Consider the following 25,273-nt stretch of genomic DNA (forward strand, 5'->3'; position numbering starts at 1 on the left):
TTGTTGAATTCAATATTCAGTCCGGAAGGCTGTAAGGTGCCTAGTCGGAAGATGAGGTGTTGTTCCTCCAATTTGCGTTGGGCTTCACTGGAATAATGCAGCAAGTCAAGGACAGACATATGGGCAAGAGATCAGGGTGGAGTGTTAAAATGACAAGTGACAGGGAGGTTTGGGTCATTCTTGCGGACAGACTGCAGGTGTTCTGCAAAGCGGTCGCCCAGTTTACGTTTGGTCTCTCCAATGTAGAGGAGACCACATTGGGAGCAACGGATGCAGTAGACTAAGTTGGGGGAAATGCAAGTGAAATGCTGCTTCACTTGAAAGGAGTGTTTGGGCCCTTGGACGGTGAGGAGAGAGGAAGTGAAGGGGCAGGTGTTGCAACTTTTGCGTGGGCATGAGGTGGTGCCATAGGAGGGGGTTGAGGAGTAGGGGGTGATGGAGGAGTGGACGAGGGTGTCCCAGAGGGAATGATCCCTATGGAATGCCGACAGGGGGGGTGAAGGGAATATGTGTTTGGTGGTGGCATCATGCTGGAGTTGGCGGAAATGGCGGAGGATGATCCTTTGAATGCGGAGGCTGGTGGGGTGATAAGTGAGGACAAGGGGGACCCTATCATGTTTCTGGGAGGGAGGAGAAGGCGTGAGGGCAGATGCGCGGGAGATGGGCCGGACACGGTTGAGGGCCCTGTCAACGACCGTGGGTGGAAAACCTCGGTTAAGGAAGAAGGAGGACATGTCAGAGGAACTGTTTTTGAAGGTAGTATCATCGGAACAGATGCGATGGAGGCGAAGGAACTGAGAGAATGGGATGGAGTCCTTACAGGAAGCGGGGTGTGAGGAGCTGTAGTCGAGGTAGCTGTGGGAGTCGGTGGGTTTGTAATGGATATTGGTGGACAGTCTATCACCAGAGATTGAGACAGAGAGGTCAAAGAAGGGAAGGGAAGTGTCAGAGATGGACCACGTGAAAATGATGGAGGGGTGGAGATTGGAAGCAAAATTAATAAATTTTTTCAAGTCCCGACGAGAGCATGAAGCAGCACCGAAGTAATCATTGATGTACAGGAGAAAGAGTTGTGGAAGGGGGCCGGAGTAGGACTGGAAGAAGGAATGTTCCACATACCCCATAAAGAGACAGGCATAGCTGGGGCCCATGCGGGTATCCATAGCCACACCTTTTATTTGGAGGAAGTGAGAGGAGTTGAAGGAGAAATTGTTCAGTGTGAGAACAAGTTCAGCCAGACGGAGGAGAGTAGTGGTGGATGGGGATTGTTCAGGCCTCTGTTCGAGGAAGAAGCTAAGGGCCCTCAGACTATCCTGGTGGGGGATGGAGGTGTAGAGGGATTGGACGTCCATGGTGAAGAGGAAGGGTGGGAAGCAGCATTTCACTTGCATTTCCCCCAACTTAGTCTACTGCATTCGTTGCTCCCAATGTGGTCTCCTCTACATTGGAGAGACCAAACGTAAACTGGGCAACCGCTTTGCAGAACACCTGCGGTCTGTCTGCAAGAATGACCCAAACCTCCCTGTCGCTTGCCATTTTAACACTCCACCCTGGTCTCTTGCCCACATGTCTGTCCTTGGCTTGCTGCATTGTTCCAGTGAAGCCCAACGCAAATTGGAGGAACAACACCTCATCTTCCGACTAGGCACCTTACAGCCTTCCGGACTGAATATTGAATTCAACAACTTTAGGTCTTGAGCTCCCTCCTCTATCCCCACCCCCTTTCTGTTTCCCCCTTCCTTTTGTTTTTTTTTTCCATTAAATTATATATATTTTTCTTTTCCCACCTATTTCCATTATTTTTAAATATTTTTAAATCTTTTATGCTCCCCCTACCACCACTAGAGCTATACCTTGAGTGCCCTACCATCCATTCTTAATTAGCACATTCGTTTAGATAATATCACCAACTTTAACACCTATGTGTTCTTTTGTTCTGTTGTTTGTCAGATCTTTTGATGATCTGCTTCTATCACTGCTTGTTTGTCCCTACAACCACACCAACCCCCTCCACTTCTCTCTCTCTCTCTTCCCCCCCCCCACCCCCACCTTAAACCAGCTTATATTTCACCTCTTTCTTGGACTGACTCAAGTTCTGTCGAAGGGTCATGAGGACTCGAAACGTCAACTCTTTTATTCTCTGCTGATGCTGCCAGACCTGCTGAGTTTTTCCAGGTAATTCTGTTTTTGTCCAAAATAACACAAGGTTATTTTCAGCCCCGTTTTTGATTATTTCCAGAATTGAATACAGCACTGGCTCCAGGGAGTCAATTCCACAAAATTTGGCTCTGTAGCACCGCTGGCTTCAATGTTACCAAACTGCAAGACGGACAAAATAGCAGGAGGTGGATGGACCTGCTCCTAATGACTTCCAGTGCAGCCCACGCCAATTACCGTGTCTTAGGGGAAGCAATAACGTAGTGGTATTGTCACTAGATGAGTGGCTCAGCGTAATGCCCTGGGGACCTGGGCTTGAATCCTGCCATGGCAGATGGTGGAATTTGAATTCAGTTTTAAAAAATCTGGAATTATAAACGGCCATGAAACCATTGCCGATTGTCATAAGAATCCATCTGCTTCACTAATGTCCTTTAGGGAAGGAAATCTTACCTGGTCTGGCCTACATGTGACTCCAGACACACAGCAATATGGTTGACTCTTAGATGCCCTCTGAACAGGGGCAATTAGGGATGGGCAATAAATGCTGGCCTGGCCACAATGCCCACATCCTGTGAATGAATAAAAAAAAAACAGGCAATAGCACAGCTATCCTGTGCATGCACCGGAAGTGACCGGGCTAATCGGGACATCAGTCAGGGTCAGCATACATGCCACTGAAACTCGTATATCACATTACTCATTTGTGTGATAGGCAGAACATCCTCTTGGGCTGGAGCATGATAGGGAGCTGCAGCAGAGGCAGCAGAGAGTGGAAGCTGCTCGCAGATGGAGGAGGAAGAGGGCTTTCAGCAGAGATCCTAACCACCTAGGATCTTCAGGGAGAATTTCTCCTACCTGAACCTCAGCCAAGAGCAGTGTCTGTGGCAGCTACACTTCAGCAAGTGGTGATTGTACTGTACCATCTCATCAACCAGACCTGCAGCAACAGAGCAGGTCAATGGCAACATTGCCAGTGGTCGTCAAGGCCACCCTGTCCCTCAATTTCCACCTCTCAGAATACATCCTGGCTGAAGCCAATGATTTTGCCAACATCTCTCAATTCACCATCCATTGTAGCATCCAGGAGGTTAAGAGGCCCTGCACCCTAGGACAAGGAACTTCATTGTCTTCTCTCTAAGCAGTGAGAAGCAGGAGAAGAGGGCACGTGGCTTTGCCAGGGTAGTGGGACATCCAATGATGTAAGAAGGCATCGACTGCACACATGTGTCTCTCCAGGCACATTTCAATAAGCAGATATGCTGAAACTGCAAAATGTTCCACTCCCTGGATATGCAGTTGGTCTGCGACCATGCACAGGCCATTATGTTATAAATTCCCACCATCCTGGGAACAGTTATGATGCTTTTATCCTGCGCCATTCAACTGTTCCAGCCGTCTTTCAGCCACCAGGTCAGACCAGAGGGTGACAGCTTGGTGACAAGGGATACCTGCTCTACATGTGGTTCATGACTCCCTTCTGCCAGGTGACCACGTGTGGACAACACTTCTACAGTGAGAGCCATGCAGCAACTAGGAATATCATGGAGCAGACCATTGCATCTTGAAATAATATTCACAATGCCTGGTTTGCTCAGAGGGTGTCCTCCAGCATTCACTGGAGCATGTCCATGATGGCCTACTGTGTCCTCAAGAACCTGGCAATCTCAAGTGTGGAGCCCTTGCTTCCAGGACTCTGTCAAGCACCTCAAGAAGAGGAAGAGAAAGGAAGGAGGCATCCTGGACAACATCACTCTGGAAGGGCTGTCCATGAGTGTCTCATCAGACTCCAGACCCCTGAAAAAAATCCCCAGATCACCATTCCTCCACATTTCCCCACCTTTCGATACCTCCGTTATGAACGACTTCGAAATAAAAGACATCACAAACTATACAACACTTCCAACGATATAGACAGTACTGAACTATTCACCCTTGTGCTTTCATTTAGTGCCTGTCTTGTAGGTGTCTTTTTCTGCCCTACTGCCCCTACAAAGTGCTATCCCAGTGATGTTGCACCACGGCTGATGAAAGGCTGCTGACTTTCAGTGGGAGAGGCTGCAGATGGCCTCGCAGGACACCTTCAAGCAACTCAGGGCCTTGAGGACCCAGCCTCAGACTTAGCAGTGTGAGACTGCAAGAAACCAAACTGGCTTTGCATTGCAATAAACAGCAGTTTCATGACCTCAGTCTGAGCTTCCACTGCAGCACTGAGAGAGAGAGATGAGAGAACAAAAAGGTGGCTTGGTTGGTAGGAGATGGCATTTGAAGGTGCTTTTACTAACCTTGACTACTCATGCGAGGTCATTGAACTTTTTCTGGCACTTAGCCAGGTCTTTGAGGCCCATATTCAGGCACTGACTTCTGTGACTATTTGCTCCAATTCCTGAAGAAAAAGGGCCTCTCTCCTCCTTTCCACCACATGCACTAATCTCTCCTGAGCTGCATCTGAGAATTTGGAAACCCTTACTCTGGCCTACTGTAGCATTGCTCCAGTTTCTTCCTACCCAAACACTTTTTCCCATTAACTTCCAACATCTGCTGTACCCAGAATGCACATCCCCTTTAAGCGGTGGAGGCTTGCTTTATTTGGTGTTAGCCTCAGCATGAACTTGGGCCCCTGTGTGAGTTTAGTAAAGGCTGCACATCAGAATCATGGAGATGAACACACAGCTCGAAGTTTGCCTGCTGCCTGCATCATTTTCATCAGATGTGGGGGAATGACAATCCCCTTAGGTGTCAGTCATGGCTCAGTTGATATAATCTTCTGACTTAGAGGTGAGGGTACTGAGTCTAGGGCTTGAGTACAAAAATCTAGGCTGACACTCCAATGCCGTACTAAGGGAGTGCTACATTGCCAGAGGTGCTGTTTTTCAGATGAGACATTAAACTGAGGCCCCATCTGCTCTTTCAGGTGAATGTAAAAGGTCCCAAGGCATTATTGTGAAAAAGGGCAGGGGAGTTCTCTCTAGTGTCCTGGCCAATTTATACCTCTCAATCTCTACATCGCTGAAACAGGTTATCTGCTTATCATCACATTGCTGTTTGTGGGAATTTGCTATGCACAAATTGGTTGCCGTGTTTCCTACAGCAATTACATTTCAAAAGTTACCTCAGTGGCTGTGAAGCATTTTGGTACATCCTGAGGTTGTGGTATTATATGATGCAAGACTTTCTCTTTTCCTTGTCTGCTACTGGGATGAATTTTTAGCACAGCATTTCCAATCACCTTGGTATCATGAGTTACCATGATATTATTCAGATTATTACAGTACCTTTCCAGCATCAGAAAGCAGGTTGGCTATCTGGCAGCTTTAACGTTGTACAGTATCTAGTGCTCTTTTGGATGTATCCCAACAAAGCAATTTCTCCTAAGTATTTCTGTACTGTCATCAACCACCAAGGTCAGATATGTCAGAAATCCATCTATGTTGCCGTTACCTCCAGCTGTTAGAGAAGTTAAAAAGGCTCTATCTCTTTTCACTAAATTCCTTTGTGCCCAGTACTTCAATGTTTTGGAAATCTTTCCTAGAATAACTTCATGACTTTGCTTTCGCTGTTCCTTCCTTCAAAAGCCCCTTAAGAACCTGTCACTTCTACTTTGCCTTCAGTCTCTCTGGCTTGGCATTCCCTTCCCCTCCTTACCCTGAGGCTTCCTTGTGCACCAAAATCACAAAAGAAAAGCACATTCTTGTTACTATCTTTGTAATTTTTCCAAATCATAACATCATCAGCACTTAATCTACCATGCAGCAGAAGGCCATTTGTGACCAGAAGGTTCTAGCTTCAGGCTTGGACCGATGCCTCAACTGGTGTGGCAGCAAGGTGCCATAATTGATCTCGGCATCCCCTGAGCTTGGTGGGAGAGTAGGGGAGTTGGGGAGAGAAATCAGTTCCCTACTCCTAACTGTTGTTCTATGACCCTGTGCATGCATGTGAGCATTACATCACAACAGGGCCAAGCTTTCCCGATAGTCCCCCCATATGTGGACAGCTGCCTGAGCTCACATCAAAGAATGGACACGTTGGGGTAGGTATTACTGGCACCCATGTCATCATACCCCAGCAGCAATTGGCACCTTCAGGATAGCAGGGAAGAGAGAGATACAACTGTGTTCCAAACATCAAGGGCAGAATTTTTCCCTCGTTGGATAGGCTTGGCAGGGGTGGGTGGGGCAGTTGGGAAGCCGACTGCCACCCGCGATCGGGGGCGGACCGCGATTTCATGCTGGTGGGCCAATAAAAAATGAAAAATAAGGAATTATAAAATGGTAAAAAAAAAGTCGCTTCCTGTGACTCTGTCACATGAGCAGGGACATGTTATTAATGAAGTGTTAAAATTTATGTTCTATTTTTAATTGCTGTTGGAAACCTCATCCCGCGCGTGGATGAGGTTTCCTAAAAAGTGCAAAGGCCGCTTGGCCTTTTTGCCTGCCCACAACTGTAAGGTTAGACAGGCAGTGAAAAATAACATTTAATTGGGACTTTAATGGCCTTAATAGGCCTGTTAATTGTTGGCGCGCAGCAGCCGACTCCCGCGCACACCCGCTGATTGAAATATCGTACGAGTGCGCGATGATGTCGGGACGCTTGCCCGATGTCGTCGTGTGTCATTTTATGCTCGTTCAGGTTGGGCGTACGCTCGCCCAACGAGCGTAATATTCTGGCCCAAGAGAAGTAAGCAGAAGAGAAGAAAAGATGGAAAGGAATGAATTTGTCTTTAAACAGCATATTTCACAACCTCCCAAAGTGCTTTACAGCCAATGAAGTGCCTTTGAAATGCAGCTAAGGTTGTAGTGCAGGAAATGTGGCAGCCAATTTGTGCACAGTGAGACCCCACAAACAGCAGCCTGATATTAATTAGGTAATTTTTTTAAAACAATGTTGGTTAAGGACACTGGAGAGATAGCTCCTGCTATTCTTCAAAACGGTTCCATGGAATATTTCAGGTTCACCTGAGAGGGCGGACAGGGGCCTCGGTTTATTACCTTATTCAAAGGTTGGGACCTCTGGCAGTGCCCCTAAGTACTACACTGGAACTATCAACCCAGAGAATGTGCTCATGTCTCTGGAGTGGGACTTGAACCCACGATCTTATGCCTAGTGGCAAGAGTGCTCCCAACTGAGGCACAGCTTAGTTGGCTAATGTCAATGTCAATGCAAGTTTTTGTAGCTGTATCCCTTCTCTGGAGAAACTGATGGTGACACAAGCCTCTAAGTAAAATTTTACTGTTTTGATCAGGGCATCCGTCAAATCAGTAATGGCAGATTTCCAGAAAGAAATCGATGTCAGTAATATGAATCGTTTCTGCTCTGTCCTTCCGGCATGTGGGGAAATAATACTTTTAAAATGACTTTACTCGTCCTTTCCTATGATTGCAGAATAATCACCTCCGTCCTTCAATGCTGACATCAGGGGCAGAATTTTCCTGACCGTTTCTGAACCCCAGTGTGAGGGTGAAATGTGGGTCAGAAGCCCACATTATCTGGGATTTTGTCAACAGCGTGCCATTCCTGACGTCTTAACCAGAACTCTGCGCCACTTCTGCGCTCTCTCTTTTTGTTTTTTCCCACGCAAGTATAATTAAAATTCAAAGTGGCAGCAGCATGCATGCAAAACACATTCAATTCAATGGTGGGGGAAGCTTCTCATTGGTGAATCCTACCATCAGCTGACAATGCTGAATCTGTGGGAGGCCTATTAAAGAGTCTCCTGGTCAAACAGGGAGGCTTTGCGTCATGGCCACAAACTTTCCTGCTCAACACAATTTCCATTTACATAAGACTTATTGAGAGCACAAAGGTGGTATGGGTGTTTCTCATAATTAAATTTCACTTGTAAATATTCCACATTACACTGGTTTCACATTATTTGTGCATCATCTTTATTTGTTGAAACTAGTTTAGTCAGAGAGCTGAATGTACTGGAACACCTCATGGTTGGCACACATTGATGGTTACAGGGGAGTTAGGGACATTTCCTTTATTGAGGAAGAAACAATGGGCGGAATCTTCTGTTCTCAGCAGGTGTCCTGCTCACCACCTGAAAAAACGGCGAGACACCCGTGCTGACTCTGAAGAGGAAGACCCACCATATCTTCTGCCCATCAGACAGTTAAGTGGAGAGTGGCGGGACTTCCTTCAGGCTGAGGACCCAGGAAGATGACCTCCCGCCCACCAAGAGCTGCCGGCCAATCAGAGGCTGACAGTTCTTGTACTCAGCAGCACCACGGAGGAGGCCATGGCTGCTGCTGGGACGACATCACCTCAGAGCCCAGGGTTGCAGAGCGACCTTGAAAAAAGGTAAACGTTGTTGGTGGGGGGTGGGGGGGTGGGGGGGGGGGGGGGGGCGGTCTCGTGAGGTTGGGGTCACAGAGAGGGGGGCCATGGCAGTCAGCAGCAAAAGAAGGGGGCTTGCTGTCAGTGGTCAAACCCTTGCCCCATGTCCATGCCCTTGATCACACACAGATTATTGGACTGCAAATTTTATCTTGAGGGTAGGACATTTTTTTTTAAGTTTTACACTAATGAGCATTCATGGCATGTAAATGTGTTACAAGTAGGAAACGGCCATATGCCGACATAATGCTCAACACACCACAAACATGCAATAACACGCTGCAAACACACCGCTGACTTTATCACTGTATCTGAAATTGCTGTCAGGAAATTGAAATTTCACATCCTGCCTAATTAAGTCACCCCCGCACTCCACAATTCCTGCTCTTGTGGGCTCCATAAAATACCCCCCACTGTGCGGGAAACCCCGCTCATTGTTATTTTCCCCAGGGCAGCCAATTAATGGCCAGAGATGAGCTCCTGGTCCACTTAAGGATGGGCTGTCAAAGCTGGAGGGCCAAACAGAGGCCTTCCAGTTTGAAAGGATCAGCAGACTGTGATGGAAGGTAAGTAAGGGAGAGGGTGATTAAAAATGGAGGTGCTCTCCCTCCAACTTTTAAAAAATTAACTTAAAAATGGCTTTTGCAGCCTGGTCACATCTGTGGAGAAAGGGGGTTGCTTCTACAGGGCAGTCAGTGGATGATCTTTTACCCAAATACCACCACCCCAGTCTGCTGCGGGAGGCCACCTCCAGGACTTTAAATTAGTTCCCACTGCCTGTGGTGGTAAGCCACAGACCACTGGAAAATCCCAGTTAGAATCTGTTAATTGGCCTAAATAGTCCCATAATTACTCCAATTAATTACCTGCCACATGCAGGATAACCCTAACTCCAGGAGGGTTGGCATCTGGAACCATCATGCAGGCTGGTGGCGCTATATTACAGGCCTGGCCACCTCCATTCCTGGCCCCATATCGGGGTGAAAATCCTGCCACAGGTCTCAGATAATCACTGGGTCTTGGAAAATCAGTATCTAATTGAATTGTACAATGTAGAAAAGGAATAAAAATTGCATAATTGTTATGACTCTTAATAACATTCGTCACCCCTACCCCCCAAAAAGTAACCTTACAACCATGCATGAAATTGTAGCATGAACAGCAGCTCTCCAGGGGTTCCCAGTCATACAACTCTTACAAGAAAGCAAAACAAAATCCTATTAAAGGTTTAGTGGTCAGGGTGGAGGTCACTCATTAAATCTGTTTATGTTCTCTAAATATTATTCTGTACTGGAAACATTTTACCATATAGTATTTTTAGAAGAAATCACCTTTGATCATAGAATGACACAGCACCAAAGAAGGCCATTCAGTCCATTATATCAGTGCTGGCGCTTTGAAAAAGCTATCCAATTACTCCCTGCTCTTAACCCATAAGCCTGAATTTCTTCCCATTATCCAATAACCTTTTGAAAGTTACATAGTAATCTGTTATCACCACCCTTTCAGAACGTGCATTCCAGATGTGTAAAATCTCCTCATCTCTCCTTCGGTTCTTTTTGCCAATTACTTAAAATCTGAATCCTTGAGTTAATGGCCATCCTACCAGTGAAAACAGTTTTTACTTATTTACTCTATCAAACCCCTTATAATTTTGAACACCTTCATCCAATCAACCCTGAACCTTCTCTGCTCTAAGGAAAACAATCCCAGCCTCTCTAATCTCTCCACATGATTGATGTCCTTCACACTTGGTGCCATTCCTGTAACTCCCTTCTGTGCCTTCTCCAAGGCTTTGGCATCATTCCCAAAGTGTGGTGCCCAGAACTGAATACAATACTCCAGCTGAGCCCTAACTAATGATTTTATAAAGGTTTAACACAATTCCTTGTTTTTGTACTCGATGCCTCTATTTATTAAGCCACAGATCCCACATGCCTTTTTAATAGCCTTATCAACTTAGCAGAACATGTATAGTAGTTTTTTAAGTTCAATTTTTATTTGAGATTTCTTCAGTCAGCTTTTTTGCAGGGAAGAAAGAAAAAAATTCATTTTTTTTTGTGTCTTTCACAACTTCAGGATGTCCCAACGTGCTACACAGTTAATTTGCTTTGTTTTACTTCTATAAGTGTAGTCACAGTTAGAAGACAGGAAAATGCAACAGCCAATTCAGCAAGGTTCTGTAAACTGCAATGAAATAATTGACCAGATGTTAGTTGAGGTATAAATATTGGCCAGGACACTAGGAGATGATCTCCCCTTTTTTAAATGATGCTATGGGATCTTGTGTGTTCACCTGAGTGGAGAGATGGAGCCTCAATTTAATGAGCTCATCTAAGAGACAGAATCTCCAACAGTGTGATACTTCTTCACTATTACACTGGTGTGTCAACCCAGATTGTGTGTGCAAGTCCAGGACTGGGCATGACACTACAGCCTTCTGACTGGGAGATAAGAGGGCTCCCACTAAACCATAAAGCTGATAAGAAGAGGATGATAATCATTCCATTATGGCAGTTATGGACCAGTTTAAGAGGAAGCCTGGTCTTTCCTCACACATTTGAACTTGTTCAAACCCAAATATCTGGAACTGGTTTCTAGGCCAAATTGGACATTGTAACCACATTTACAACTCTTGGACTGACCAAGATTTAAGACTTCACTTTGTATAATAAACAACAGAAAGAGAATTAAGAAAGAGACAATGTTTGTGTGTCATGATATTTGGATTCAGCAGGAACAGTGGAAGGAGAAAAATCTGCACCAATTGGCACTGTAAAATAAATACTTAAAATTCCAAAACTCACATCATTCAATGGCATTTAAGGATCTCTTAAACACGTCACGATGATATAAGTCAAGGTGATCAATTCGCTCAGCTAATATTGTATGCTTGCTTGACTTCCTATTTCTGCTAGTTAGAGCTTCAGCTGTTTAAAGTTTGCTCCAGGTGAATGTAAATTTTCAACAGGCAAGTCAAAATGATGAAACCTCCAGGAATACACCCACCCAGAGTTGGCAACCTGAGTGAAGTGGGAATTTGATCATCAGTAACTCCTCATCCTTTTGTTCTCTTTCACTTTTACAGTTTTAAGACATTAAACTGCAGGACTTAGAGTCTAAGAAAACTAAGCCCAGGATATAAGCAGGCCTGGGAAGCTTAGTTCACGAAATATAAAGACTTTGCCTTGTCTTTTGATGTAGATATAGGGAACTACTCCCTCCCTAAGAGCATTGTGGGTGTACCTACACCACATGGACTGCAATGGCTCAAGAAGGCAGCTCAGCACCTCCTTCTCATGGGCCATTTGGATGGGCAATAAATGCTGGCCTAGCCAGCAATGCCCACATCCTGTGAAAGAATTTAAAAAGAACCATGCTACTAGCTGTGGGGGCAGGTGTGCATGCTGCTTGCAACTCAAAATTGTAGTGGATCAGATCAAGGCAGGGATGGAAGTGGATAAGCTCCTGCTCTCTGTTTCAACTGCCCCCTCCCCCACTGGTTTCCATGGTGAAGTTAGCATTGTGTGTTCATGTCTGATATTTTACAATTTGTGACAGCCTTATCACCAAACAGCATATGAATGGATGCACTGTTTCAGCACATTAGAATCCAAAATCCAATTCAATGCTTAGACTTGTAGAAAGGGAGAATTCCAGTGCATGCAATTTCTCAGGCAAAAAAGCAGAACAGAAAAGCGCACTTGACTTTACAAGCATTTAATGAGGCTGTACCCTTACATGGGCCCGGTTTACTGCTCTGACCCTAATTAAATATGACACTGAATTAGATAAACTTTCTCATCAATGTGACAGCTCTGAATATGTGACAAAAATATCGATATGGAGTTGAGGAAAGGCAGGCCAGGACCAAAACCAACTGGTCACTGCTCACACTTTTGGCTTCTGCATATACTTCTAAACTGATATAAAACGGTCATGGGCAAACCGACCATATAGGAAATCAGGCAGTTGGCTCCCGTCAATGGATAAAAGGTCCCCTGCAATTTTCCACAAGAATACCAAAGAATCAAAAGACATTTGATGAGTTCCATAGGAAAGGTTTTTAAACAAGGTAAGAACAAATGGGGTGGAAGTAATATATTAGATTGGAAAGTGGATTGGTTAAAGGACAAAAAACAGGTCATTTTCAGGTTGGCAGGCTGTTACCCATGGGCTACCTACAGGGGCCTCAGCTATTTACAATCCACATTGATGAAGGGACTTAGTGTAACGTATCCAAGTTTGTTGACAATACAAATCTTGGTAGGAAAGTAACCTGTAAGGAGGATGCAAAAAGGCTGCAAAGGGATATAGACAGGTTAAGTGTATTTAGGTTTTGAAATGCAACAGTACTACATGTCCTATCTGGCTTGCTGTAGTCATGTGACCTCTGCCATGAGGCACTCTCTCTGTAAGCTGCCATTTTACATCAGTTCACACTGAGAAAGACACCAAGAAGCACTGCTGATTTTAAAATTGAAACATGGTGATCAGAAATGGGACTAAAATAGAGTTTGAAACCCTGGAACCGCTACAGATAAGCCATAGGTCAGAAAGGCATACAGAAATGTTCAAATCTGCTAAAAAGAACAAGAAAAAGCAAACACATGTCAAAGGCTGCAAGTAAAATACTGGCTGAGTTAACAAGGCTATAAACTTTCCCCTTCCCACTCCGATAGAAATTATATGTGTCAGAACTGGGAGTTTTTCCACTTATAATGGCAAAACTATGCGCTTGCAGCAGATTTAATTGGCAAGCTGAGCTTATACGAGTAGCCACACTTCCAACGCTGCTGGGGAGGGGCTGCTATAAATTGTATTCCACCCTAAATCTATCCAACGAACAAAGGACACAGATGACAGAGACTTTGAAAGCCTTGAACACATGTTTTGAACCCTGACTAAAATCACTTATGAATGCTATGTATTAAACATTAGAGCTCAAGGTGAAAAGGAAACCATTGATCAGTGTATGACTGCAGTAACACAGTTTGCAGAATCATGTGAATTCAGGCAATTAAAAGATAATCTGATTAAAGATAGAACTCTCTTAGGCATACAAGATCACTCAGTGAGAACAAGTCTACTGCAAGAGGAGAAATTTACACTCAAGAAAGCAATAAACATGTGTAGAAATGCGGAAACTATAAAACATCAGCTAGAGCACATGTATGGCAGAACAGACCAAGAGATGCATGATGCTGAGAGACATTCCAGGCCGAAAGAGCAAAACAATTGCAGACAAAAGGCAGGATGCAAATACTGCAGATGACATCATATGAAGGAGAAAAAGGATTGCCTAGCATGGGGAAAGCAGTGTTTTAACTGCAAGAAACTGAATCATTTCACACACAAGTGTTTGGCTAGAAAGAAGCAAAACAAGCCTATACAGGTGGCCACTGGAGAGGTATCAGCAGAAGAGTCTGATGATGCACTGCACACCATACAACAGGTTGGTTCCATCAAGTCTATAGGTGATAAATAGTTTGTGACTGTTACAATGATGACCACAGAAGGAGAGTGTCAAGCGAACAAGAAGGGTCAGATAGACATTGGTGCATCGTGCAACATCATGGCCTTCACAGACCTGTGTGAAGTGGCCCAACATGGCGATCCAAAAATGAAGCCCTCGAAAGTAAGGTTGAGTCTATATGATGGTGCGATACTCATACCGAGATGATAAATTAGGCTGAGAGCCCAATGCAATGGCAAGAAGGAAGATCTAGAGTTCCAGATCATAGATGGAATGTAACAGCCACTCATCTCAGCTGAAACAAGTCTAAAGCTTGGGCTGGTAACCCTAAAAATGCCAACAGAGATTCACAACGTGTTGCAGCACACAAAACCATTGGCTGCCGAACAGGTCCTGGAGAAGTACAAAGATGTGTTTAAAGGGCTGGGATGTCTATCAAGGGAATATCATCTAGAAGTAAATGAGAATGTAAGACTAATTCAGTATCTGCCAAGAAGAGTTCCAGCTGCCCTCATGTCCAGCCTAAAAAACAAAATGGAAGAGCTGGAAAGGAAGGGGGTAATCAAGAAAGTGACAACTCCTACAGACTAGTTTAGCAGTGAAACAAGCTGGAAAGCTGTGAATATGCTTAGACTCAAATAAATTGGACCCAATTAGATCTAAACAAAGTGCTGAAGAGACCTCACTACCTCATGCCTACTATCGAAGGAATTTTGCCGCAACTTGCCATGGCAAAGAACTTTACTAGCCTAGATGTGAAGGATGGTTACTGGCAAGTGAAGCTGGATGAAAGCAGCAGCTTTCTAACTACATTCTGACACTGTTCGGGAGATACAGATGGTTGTGCATGCCATTTGACATTTCCACAGCTCCAAAGAGTATCAACGCAGATGGCATAAGATAGTCAGTGATCTTCCCAGAGCAGAAGCCATAGTGAATGATCTGCTAGTCTATGGATGTGGAGACACAATGGGAGAAACCATAGCTGACCATGATCAGAATTTAATACAACTGTTGAAGAGAGCTTGCCAGATGAACCTGAAGCTGAACAAGATAAAATTGCAATTGATGATGCCTGAAGTCAAGTACATTAGTAACGTACTGACAGCAAAAGGTCTTTGTCTGGATCCTGACAAAGTGAGAGCTGTGGCAACGATGCAGTGATCAACAGAGGTGAAAGCAATGTCACAATTTGTTGGATTCATGAACCATTTAGCAAAATTTTGTTGTCAGAGTGTGAACCATTAAGCTAGCTCACTGCCAAAGAGGTGCAGTGGTATTGGGGTATAGAACAAGAAGCAGCATTCACTAAAATCAAACAACTAGTGATGACAATGCCAGTGCTGAAGTACAATGACGTTAATGTTGAGGTCACCTTGCAGTGTGACGCCAGCAAGACAGGTCTTGGCGCAACCCTAAAGCAGCAAGGACAACCAGTCGCTTTTGCATCCAGGGTATTAATGCAAACTGAATGACGGTACGCTCAGATCAAGAAAGAGTGTCTGAATATTGTTTTTGCTTGTGAGCAATTTCGTCAATACCTGCTTGGGAGAGACAGAGTAACAGTGGAGTCCGACCACAAGCCCTTCAAAGCATTTTTCTCAAAGCACTTACTATCTGCTCCAAAGTGTCTGCAAAGAATTTTACTTCATTTACAGAGACATCATCTGGATGTGACATACAAGCAAGGGAAACAGATTTACATCACAGACATGCTTTCACGAGCAGCGCTCCCCATGAAGAAAGTTGAGGATGCTACAATAGAATGTATCATCTTCTAGATTCAACTTAAAGCATCAGCTCAACATGATCTGGAAGTCATCAACCCAGCAGAGGCATTGAATCTGCCAGACAAGCACCTTGCTCATCAAATGAACTACCCAATAAGATGTAACACTCCAAGTGCTACAAGTAGTGATCAGAGGATGGCCTGAGAGCATCCAGGACACACCTGTGGTCACAAGAGCATATTGGGCATACAGAGATGAATTGACAACCCAAGATGACATCTTGTACAAAGGAAATAGAGTCATCATCGCTAAGGAGATGTGAGGAGAGATACTGAAGCACAACCATGCAAGCCATCAGGGAATTGGACTGAGTCTGTGAAAACATGAGCAATGAAATTAAAGACCATATTTAAAAAAAATTCAATCATGAGATGTGGGCGTCACTGGCAAGGCTAACATTTGTTATGCATCCCTAATTGCCCTTGAACTGAATGGCTTGCCAGAGCATTAAGAGACAAATACACTGCTGTGGGTCTGGAATCACATGTAGGCCAGACCAGGTAAGGACAGAAGACTTCCCAAAGGACATAAGTGAACCTAATGAGTTTTTATGCCAATCAATGATAATTTCATGGTCACCATTGTTGAGACTAGATTTTCTTTAATTTCACATTTTTATTATTTGAATTTAAATTCCACCAGCTGTCATGGTGGGATTTGAACCCAGGTCCCCAGAATACATTAGCCTGGGCCTCTGAATTACTAGCCCAGTGACATTACCACTACACTACCACCTTCCCATAAGCCAATGTGGTGGTTGCAATGAATACCAAGCTAAACAAGCTAGAGAGCCATTGATGTCACACGACATCCCACACAAACCATAGGTGAAGCTGGGAGTAGATCTCTTCACTCTAGCAGGAACTGGTTATCTTATCACTGTCAACTACTATTCTGTTTACTGAGAGATAGACCAGTTGAATTCAATAATGGTAGGAGAGATAGCAGAATGCTAGAAAGCACACTTCGGTTGTTACGGCATTCCAGACATTGTGATGAGTGACAATGGCTCTCAGTTCACGTGTGAAGAATTCAGCCATTTCACAAGGGATTGGGAAATTCAACGCTATACATCATCTCCACACTATCTCCAGTTGAATGGAAAGGCTGAGGTAGCAGAGAAAGTCACCCAAGGAATAACCAAGGAATCGAGCAAATCTAGCAAAGATGTATGTATACAAGGCAATCCTCGAGTGGAAAAACACACTGATTGAAGGCATGGAAAGTTGTCCAGTCCAAAGACTAATGTCACACTGCACCCAAACTACTCTTCCAATAGCAAAAAAGCTACTGAAATGAGAAGTAGTAACAGGCGTGAGTGAAAAAAAATCAAGGTGAAACGGCAGAAAGGCAAATTTCATTTTGACAAGATTGCCAAACGATTGCCAGAGCTAAGCATAGGCAAGCCAGTCAGGGTACAAACCTTCAACAGTCTCAGCAGGAGTCAGCCCACGTGGAAACTTGGGATATGCGTAGAGAAATTGTCAACTCAATCGTACGCAGTGCAAGTGAACAACCAAATATATCAGCGCAACCCCAGGCATATGTGAACAACTAGTGAAGCTGGTCCTTTACCACAGTCGGCCACTTAGGAAGATGGGGATCTCACCAGCTGTACAGAGTACAGAACGACCATAACTCCCTGATTTCCAATTGTCTCCAACAACGGAAATGGGATAACAACAAGTACAACAGCAACAAGTGCCACAGGAATGACACTCTCCAGACAAAGAACATCACCCAGACAAGCAGCCAATGACAACATGCACACATACCATTAAGAGACCTGCATGATTTAAGGACTATGGTTAGGATTTTCTGGCTCCGCCCACAGCCAGCATCATTTGGTCCTGCCCAAAGTTAATGGGCTTTTGGCTGGGCCACCAAATCTCCCATGGTGAGTCCTGCCACGATAGGGCTGGAAAATCCTGGCCTATGTATGTAATGCAGGTGCAGAGACTGAATAATAGAACAAACAATTGTTAATGCATGAGAACAGTGGGGTAACTCACAGTTACACATGATCATGCATGCAAATGTGTCTTCTGTTCATTCAGAAAAGGGGGATGTTTGAATCTTTTGTTCTTTAGAAAAGGGGGATGTTTGGGTTTTAAAATGCAACAGTACTACATGTCCTCTCTGGCTTGCTGTAGTCTGGTGACCTCTGTCATGAGTTATTCTCTCTGTAAGCTGCCATTTTACATCAGTTCAAGAAAGACACTAAGAAGCACTGCTGTCTTTAAACTTGAAACAAAGTGAATGGAGAAGAAGGTGGTAAATTAAGTATAATATGGAGAACTGTGATGTTTTTCACTTTGGAATAAATAGAAAAATCAGAATTTTTTTGACTGGTGAGAAACTAATGAATGTTGGTGATCAGAAGGACTTGGGGGTCTTTGTACACAAGACACACAGCATGCAGGTACAGCAAGCAATTAGGAAGGCAAATTGCATATTGGTCTTTATTACAAGAGGTTTGGAGTACCAGAGTAAGGAAATCTTGTTGTAATTGTACAGGGTTTGGTGAGATCACACCTTAAGTACTCTGCTTAGTTTTGGTCTCTCTATCTAAAGAGGGATATACTGACCTTAGGGGGTTGCAACTCCCTATAATTGATTTACTAAATTGATTCCTGGGATGAGAGGATTGTCCCATGGGAAAAGATCGAGTAGAGTAGGTATTTACTCTCTGGAATTTAGGAGATTGAGGGGTACTTTAATTTAAATATTGAAGATTTTGACAGGTGAGGCTGTGTCTTCTAGCTGGGGGATCTATAACATGGGGTCAGTCTCAGGATAAGGAATCAATCATTTAGGATTCTGATAACGAGAAACTTCTTCACTTAAAGGGTTGTGAATCTTTGGAATTCTCTATCCCTGAGGATTGTAGTTGCTCAATCTTTGGGCATAATCAAGACTAAGATTGATAGATTTATGGACTTTAAGGGGATCAGGTAGAAAAGTGGAGTTGAGGTTGAAGGTCAGAAATGATATTAAATGCCGCAGCAGGCTTGAAGGGCTGTACAGCTTATTCAATTTCCTTTTTCTTATGTTTTTATGTTCTAATTCTGTTACCTTTTTGGAGGAGCCAATCTATCCCTGGAAATGGCAGTTTACTAAAGGACATAGATTCAAGATAAGTGGCAGAAGGTGTAGGGGGGACATGAGGAAGAACTTTTTTACACAGAGGGAAGTGGGTGTCTGGAATTCGCTGCCCAAGTTGGTGGTAGAGGCAGAAACTTTTAACTCTTTTAAAAAGCATCTAGATCTGCACTTAAAGTTCTGTAAGCTGCAGGGCTATGGGCTGGGTGCAGGAAGGTGGGATTAGAAAGGGCACCTGGGTGTACTCGGGCTGGCATGGACGAGATGGGCTGAATGGCCTCCTTCTGTGCTGTAACTTTTCTATGGTTCTATGGTTGGAATTCCCCATACTATTGAGTTGTGAGGATAGAGGACAATGTTCCCTCTAATTGCTATCTGCAGTGTACAGTCTGCTCATAGCACTGTGTAGTCCCTTTAAGATTGCCACTTGGCTGCGTATGCATACCTCTTAAAGGGAACACTGATGGGAAGCACCTATGTCCTAAGCTCTGGAATTCCCTCCTTAAACCTCTCCACTTCTCTCCCCTCTTTTCAGTCACTATTTAAAATCAACTTCTTCACTCCAAGCCTTTGGTCACCTGTGCCTCCTTGGTGGCTCAATATCAACTTTTATCTGATAAGCTGCTGTGAAAGCATCTTGGGATATTTTACTATTTATAGGCACTATATAAATGCACATGAAGCAGATGTGGACAGGCCTGTGCATTGGAACTGAGGAAAAAGACAGTGCAGCAGTCTGCTTTATAATCCCTCTATCATTAAATGCTCTCTGCAGCTTGCAAGTTTTAAATTGTAACCAGGTTTAACTGATAAAAATCCACTTTATCTGGGAAAAAAAAATCCCTTTTTATCAGACAAGTAAATATCTGATTCATGGTCTTAAAAGACCTTGTGACCACAGGATGCCTTAACCATTGATGTCAGAGTTCTGCTGTGACTAGCAATCCCCAGGAAAATTAAGCCAAAACACAAATGAAGAACTGAAAAAAAACTAATGAATTCATTAATTATTTTAACAATTTAATTATAAATCTGAAACTGACAAAGCATTAGAATATACTTGTGGGAATAAAAGAGGGTTTTTTTAACCATCAAATACTCATTTTTAGATGGCAAACAAAATCGGCGAGTATTTCAGAGCGATACAGGAGCAAACTTAAAAATGTTGGCCCAGCCATTTCTGGGGTCAGGGTGGACAGTTTAAAGGAACATCTGTGGGAAGACCTGAAATTTGGAGATTGCAGGAAACCTGACTCCCACAGAGTTACAACCCTCTTTGGTCATTTTTTGAAATCCTGACACATTTAAGGGGTTGGGCCTAAATTGTGGGTGCATGTATTATAATGTAATATGAATGAGGGAAATGCGGTCTATGACATATTTCCCTCATCCATACCCATGCTACTGTTAAACAACAGGGAATTCTGGGAACCCTTGCAATTCATCTTTAATTGGACCATGAGGAGTCTGCGCATTCAAAGGCCAACTCCAGGTTTAATCAATGGCAGCATAGCTAAAATCAGCATGAGAAGCAACGAGGCATTTGAACATTTTTTGTTCATCCCACCAGATTCCATTAACACTGAGGCAAAGTGTCAGAGCAAAAACCAGCAGAGGACACATTCCAGACTCCAAAATGCCCTCCCAAAATGTTTTAAGTAGCCTCATTCTGAGTTTTCCAACATAGTTAAGGACTCCAGGTATAGATGGGTCGAAATTTTTAGTGCTTTTTTTTGGAAAGAAAAACTTTCATTTATATGGCACCATTTATGACTTTTACATGCAATGAAGTACTTTTAGCATGTAGTCACTGTTGTAAAGTTGAGAACATGACAGCCAATTTCACACGAGTTCCCACAAACAGCAATGTGTTAAAGACCAGATAATCTGTTTAAATATTTGCTAGGACATCGGGAAGAACTCCCCTGCACCTCTTCATAGGATCTTTCTCATCCACCTAAGAATGCTGATGGGGCCTCACTTTCACACCTCATCTGAAAGACTGCATCTCTGACAGTGCAGCACTCAGTGTTCCACTGCAGCCTAGCTTTTGTGTTCAGCTCTTTGATCCTCAGACGGTACATCTTCGACTAGTTCCAGGCGTTCAATTGATCAGAAAGCCTCAGCCCTCAGTTGGGTTTCTCAGGTTATTGACAATCTGACTACATATATCCACTTCAATTCTCAGAGCTGTCCATCACTCCAGCCAGTTCACTAGGAAGGATGTCATACTCATCCAGTGCACCCCTCAGTGCCCATTGGCCCTGCAGAGTAGAGTAGAATCTCTGAACTATTGGAGGAATAAGGACTGGTTTTGCCCTTCCATGAATGTTGAAAGGCTAATGGTGAAGCTTAGGCAGTTGATTAAATCAGCCATTGGTCATTGATGATTATGTAACTTTATGTAATGGGCTTGAAATTCCTGCAAGCTTTTTGCACGTATTACTCTGTTGAATGTGTGGCACAGACCCTACTGCACTTCCGGTGAAATAATGCAGGTGGAGTTGGAGCAGCTCAAAGGGATTTCCTACCTATAGTCAATGATTTTTCATTGTGCAGTTTTGTTATTTATCTTCTCTCTATCTCTTATAGTGAATTTCCCAGGGATTCCCCTGGTCACCCACTGCAACACAGTGGACGAGCTGCAGAAACCCAGAATAACAACCACCTAATTATATAGCATCTTTAATATCTTTAGAGAAATGTCTCAAGTTTTACTTCCCAGAGAGTAATCAGGCAATAATCAACACTGCGCTAAAGAGAGATATTAGGAAGGGTGACCAAAATTTCGATCAAAATGGTGGGTTTTAGACAAGGATCTTAAAGAGGAGTGGTTTAGGAAGTGAATTTGGGAGCTTAGGGCCTAGTTAGCTGAAGGTATGGCCACCAACAGTGAGGTGAAGGAAGTAGAGGATGCACAAGAGGTCAGACTTAAAGGAACACAGAGTTCACGGCAAGAAGAAGGTTACAGAGGTGGAGGAGGCAAAGCCATGAAGGGATTTAAATACAAGGATAAGAATGTGTAGAGGGAACAAGAGCCAATTTTTATTTTCATTGACTTGGAAAATATTGCCAAAATTTTTTATTTTAAACAAGTAAGAGCAAAAGTGAGACTAGGAGATGAGTTTCCAAAAAGAGTTTAAACTATTGGAAAAAGGATAGGGCATGGTGAAAAATAGGCTTCTGATTCATTACAAACCTGATTTGTGCTGCTGGCATGGATACATTTCACCCCAGAGAGTCAAACAGCACAGATGGAGGCTATTCAGCCCATTATGCCTGTGCTGGCTCTTTTCAAAGAGCTATCCAATTGGTCCCACTCTCCTGCACTTGCCCCACAGATGACAAAATTTTCCTTTATAAATTCCTATACAACTCCCCTTTGAAAGTTACTACTGAAGCTACTTTCACCATCCTTTCTGGCATTACATTCCAGATCATAACAAGTCAGAGTAAAAGCAAATTCTCCTCATGAACCACCACCCCCCGCCCCCAACCCCCACTTTAGTTTTTTTTGCCAATTTTTTTTAAATCAATCCTCTGGTTACCAACCCTCCTGCCAGTGGAAACAGTTTCTCATTACTTACTTTATCAAAACCTCTTATGATTTTGAGCAATTCTATTAAATCTGCCCTTAACCTTCTCTGCTCTAAGGAGAACTTCAACAGCTCTAGCCTCCCCACATAACTGAAGTCCTTCACCCCTGCTACCATTATAAGTGAATCTCCTCTGCACCCTCTCTAAGGCCTTGACATTCTCCCAAATTGGACACACCAGCTGGGGCCTACTTTACTGAGAGCCATGGTATACAACTGTTAGATCTTAAGTGACAACCTGAGCAACTTAGAGTGACTGAGTGCATGAGTGTGGGGCACAGCTGCATAAACTGTTAACACTCATCTTGCGAGATCAAAACAAGATTCATCTGTGGTAATGGGGCGATTTGGCAAGTTATCACAAACCAAAACATGATAGGTACTAATAGACACTGCCATCATTGCACGATTCGAATATTTAGATACAACTCATAGCAGGAGCTGTGTACTCAAACAAAGGATCGAGGAAGTCACAAATTTACATCCACCAAAACAAAGAATTACTGATATAATGAAACATTCCAGGAGAGATGTGTAAATTTTTCAGAGTTCTAATATGAATTTGTAGCTAAGTTAAAATCATTTGAACTCTGCTTCAAAAGCCCAGACCTTGACAATTTCCATTTTTCCTGTTTCTAATATACAATTTTTTTTATTCCTCCACGGGATGTGGGCGTAGTTGCCTTTGAGAAGGTGGTGAGCTGCCTTCTTGACTTGTTGCAGTCCACCTGGTGTAGGTACCCTGTGTTCGGGAGGTCGCTCCCAGTTTTGACCCAGCGACAGTAAAGCAACATTGATATCATTCCAAAATCAGGATGGTGTGTGGCTTGGACGGGAACTTGCAGTTGGTGTTGTTCCCATGCATTTGCTGCCCTTGTCCTTCTAGGCATTAAAGGTCGTGGGTTTGGAAGACGCTGCTGAAGGAGCTTTGGTGAGTTGCTGCACTGCATCTTGTAGATGGTACACACTGCTACCACTGTGTGTTGATGATGGAGGGAGTGAATGTTTAAGGTGGTGGATGGTGTCCCAATCAAACAGGCTGCTTTTTCCTGGATGGTGTCAAGCTTCTTGAGTGCTGTTTATATTCTGGCGAGCTGGGATTGGACCAAGTTAGAGGGATGGGCATGATTTCCATTGAACTGGAACATGGAACAGCAGTAGTGAGGGCCTGAAGGTTGGGCGACCCAGACACAGATAAAAAGCAGGCCTTCTGAAAGGCCCATTTGAGAGGTTAATCATCCATTGTGAAGTCCCTTTGCCTCAGAGGAGACGTCATTGATTTGTCAGTTGAGTGTCAAGGCTGTAAATGTTGTCCAATGTTAGCTGATCCAGGAATGGATGGTCCATCATGGGCTTTCTCTGTGGGAGAATTGTGTTTGTTGTTACCTAATCAAAGTGTACTCTACTGAACCACTGAAAGCATGGAATGGATTCTCAAGATACAGCCATCATCTTGCCACCACTACCTGGTACAGATATTATGCAGTCAGGTAGTTAACTGTCAAGACCCAGTGGGCGGTTGAATCATGAACAGTGCCATGCTCACACTGTTGGCACAGCAGTTGTTGGAATTGATGACTGCTGCGCACCAGCAGCCAGCACCATCAATCCCACCTGAAGGTCAACCTGGGGTTATGCGGGTTACTGAGGGTGAAGGTACCAAGAGCTCTTCAGCATGCTCATCTTCCTCCACCTCATCAGCCGCTCTGCCAGAGCCCTCATCTGATGTACATGTGCCAGTGATGACAGCTGCCCATGCAGAGATGGAAAGGCCGCGGTCTGAATGACGTCCCCAGTGAGTGCCTGCATGACGAGGCAGAACACAACACTCCCCATTGCCGTATAGACCGAGAAATGAGCAGCCTGCCCCTGCCTCCTCCAAGGAGTGTGCATGAGTACAGGGTGCCATCTCACCTAGGGCAACACTGGGTTCACTGATTACATTTTTCACATTGTATAAAGCACAGTTCAGCACTTCTTGAATATATTTATTCACACTTGTACATGACTCGGTGTAGGTTTCTACACTAGAGAGCTCAAATAAAATTATGAAGGCAGTTCTTACTAGTAATAATGAGGGTGGCATGCTGAGGTCCATCTCAATAGGATCAAGGTTTCTGCCTGATTTGTGATGCTTTGGAGGGTTTCTTCCTTCTCTGCTATACCACATAAGATTCCAGTGTTCAAAGGCTCAAACACTGAGATACTCTTTTGTATCTCACATTGTCCATCTATGTTTGACTTTAAGGGAGGCTCAATGATCAGGCTCCATGAGGAGATGCTGGAAAGCAGGTACATCTCAAGGATAAGTGTTGGGCGCAAGGCCTTCACCTGCATGACAATGTTACATATTGGCCCAGATGTAGGCATTGCAATTTGATAGGCCATATATTTGTGTAGGTAATATTGGTCGTCTGCTGTGCCCACTACTTTGGCTTTTTTGCATTCCAGGTGTCACAGGATGTGCTTTGTATATGGAGGTATATAAGCAGAGGTATATGGAGCTGGAAATGTTGCATGTGGCACCCATTGTCCATTGCTTTCAGTGGTTCAGTAGAGTACACTTTGTTTAGGTAACAACAATGACAATTCTTCCACAGGGAAAGCCCATGATGGACCATCCATTCCTGGGTCTGCTAACCTTGGACAACATTTACAGCCTTAACATTCACCTGACAAATCAATGACGTCTCCTCTGAGGCAAACGGACTTCACAATGGATGATCAACCTCTCAAATGGGCCTTTGCCCAGAATGGATGGCGCACAAATTCTTCCAAAGAGCTGTTGTTGCACAGTTATGGGTACATCATGC

At 43.9% G+C, this 25,273-nt stretch overlaps 1 long non-coding RNA gene across 1 annotated transcript in view; it reads left to right on the top strand.

Annotated features, from left to right (window-relative positions):
• Positions 1-7,575, top strand: part of LOC121287770 — a 273,491-nt gene extending 265,916 nt beyond the window's left edge. Inside the window, exon 4 of the long non-coding RNA XR_005945248.1 lies at positions 7,540-7,575. This is a non-coding gene — a long non-coding RNA (uncharacterized LOC121287770). The remainder of the gene's footprint in view (positions 1-7,539) is intronic.
• Positions 7,576-25,273: the final 17,698 nt, after the last annotated feature.

Source organism: Carcharodon carcharias, chromosome 15 (genome assembly GCF_017639515.1).
Source record: "Carcharodon carcharias isolate sCarCar2 chromosome 15, sCarCar2.pri, whole genome shotgun sequence".
Taxonomy (NCBI): Eukaryota; Metazoa; Chordata; class Chondrichthyes; order Lamniformes; family Lamnidae; genus Carcharodon; species Carcharodon carcharias.